Here is a 2,430-nt window from a genome sequence, read left to right as displayed (position 1 = left end):
GGGCTGTCAGTCAGCTCTGGACCCGCGAGCCTCACAGGAGCAGGAGCGGCTCAAGGACATGCATTCCTCCCCCTAGCGCCATGGTCGGCAAACTGCGGCTCGCGAGCCACAGGCGGCTCTTTGGCCCCTTGAGTGTGGCTCTTCCTCAAAATACCAAGTTTAAAAAATGTGGCTCTCCAAAGAAATTTCAATCGTTGTCCTGTTGATATTTGGTTCTGCTGACTAATGCGTTTGCCGACCACTGGCCTAACGTGTTTCTTCCTGAACAGCCCACCTTGCCAGTGGCTGAAGCAAATGTTATTCACGACACTTGTCAAAGAGCTACAGCGGGACTTGATTCAAGGCACCCCCCACAACACACACACACCCTCACCCACACACACACATACCCCCACAACACACACACACCCTCACCCCACCTATCCCCCTCACCCCCACACACACACCACACACACACACTCACCCCCCTCACCTCCCCCCCACACCCTCCCCCCCACACACACACCCCACACACACATACCACACACACACCCTCACCTCCCCCCCACACACCACACACACACATCACACACACATCCTCACCTCCCCCACACACACACCACACACACACCCTCACCCCCCTAATCCCCCCACACACACCCCCACACACACATTCTCACCTCCCCCCCCACACACCACACACACACACACCACACACACACACACACCCTCACCCCCCTAATCCCCCCCACACACCTCCCCCACACACACATTCTCACCTCCCCCCCACACACACACACCCTCACCCCCCTAATCCCCCCCCACACACACCCCCACACACATTCTCACCTCCCCCACACACACACCACACACACACACACACACACACTCACCCCCCTAACCCCCCCACACCCCACACACACACATCCTCACCTCCCCCACACACCCCTCCCCCCCAAACACACACACCCATGGTGAGCGGACCCACAGCCAGGCAGCTGGCCCGTGGCCGGTGGTGGGCAGGATGGGAGGCTAATTACTAGGCACAAACATCCAGGCCAACCCGGCAGCATTCCTGGGCAGCGGGCAAGGGTAACAGCACAGGTGAGGGGGTTCGGATCGGCCCAGAGGTCCAGCCCAGGGGACTGATCCGTCAGGACTGGGCCAGGTGGGCCTGGAGGCTGAGGGGCGGCTGGGGTGGGCTGGGGAGGCTCTTTGCCGGGCCGGCGGGAACCTGACCACAGGAACTGCCTTGGTCCCGAGAATCACCCGTTCCTGATGCCTGTCCGCTGAGTGGACATGGCGTCCCGCCCCCGCTTTCTGGAAGCCCAGCGTGAGGAGCACTCTCCCAGGGAAGGGTGCTGCCCACTGAGGCTCCCTCCTCCCTCCGTCCTCCCTCCTCCCTCCCTCCTCCCTCCCTCCTCACTCCCTCCTCCCTCCCTCCTACCTCCTCACTCCCCCTTCCTCCCCCTCCCTCCTCCCTCCCCCTCCCTCCCTCCTCCCTCCCTCCTCCCTCCCCCTCCCTCCCCCTCCCTCCCTCCTCCCTCCCTCCCCCTCCCCCTCCTCCCTCCTCCCTCCTCCCTCCCTCCTCCCTCCGTCCTCCCTCCCCCTCCCTCCCCCTCCCTCCCTCCTCCCTCCCTCCTCCCTCCCCCTCCCTCCCCCTCCCTCCCTCCTCCCTCCCTCCCCCTCCCCCTCCTCCCTCCTCCCTCCTCCCTCCCTCCTCCCTCCGTCCTCCCTCCCTCCTCCCTCCTTCCTCCCTCCCTCCTCACTCCCTCCTCCCTCCTCACTCCCTCCTCACTCCCTCCTCACTCCCTCCTCCCTCCTTCCTCCCTCCTCCCTCCCTCTTCCCTCCTCCCTCCCCCTCCCTCCTTCCTCCCCCTCCCCCTCCCTCCTTCCTCCCTCCCCCTCCCTCCCCCTCCCTCCCTCCTCACTCTGTCCTCCCTCCCTCCTCACTCCCTCCTCACTCCCTCCTCCCTCCCTCTTCCCTCCTCCCTCCCCCTCCCTCCTCCCTCCCCCTCCCTCCTTCCTTCCTCCCTCCTCACTCCCTCCTCACTCCCTCCTCCCTCCTCCCTCCCCCTCCCTCCTTCCTTCCTCCCTCCTCACTCCCTCCTCACTCCCTCCTCACTCCTCACTCCCTCCTCCCTCCTTCCTCCCTCCCTCCAACTCCCTCCTCACTCCCTCCTCCGTCCTCACTCCCTCCTCACTCCCTCCTCCCTCCTTCCTCCCTCCTCCCTCCCTCCTCCCTCCTCCCTCCCTCCCTCCTGGTGATGGAGAATGGAGGAGGCCGGGCCGGTCACACACCTGGTGCTCACGGGAGGCGTGGGCAGGAGTCGGGCCTCTCACTGCACCTGGGCATCCATCACCGGTGACGGCTGTGTGTTTAGGTGGTGATGGTTTTCACTGTGTGCTTTAAACACGGCAGAGTGCAAACACACAGCCTGCGCAGTTACT

Source organism: Plecotus auritus, assembly GCF_963455305.1.
Source record: "Plecotus auritus genome assembly, chromosome: 3".
NCBI classification, from domain to species: Eukaryota; Metazoa; Chordata; class Mammalia; order Chiroptera; family Vespertilionidae; genus Plecotus; species Plecotus auritus.
This window is presented reverse-complemented; position numbering follows the sequence as displayed.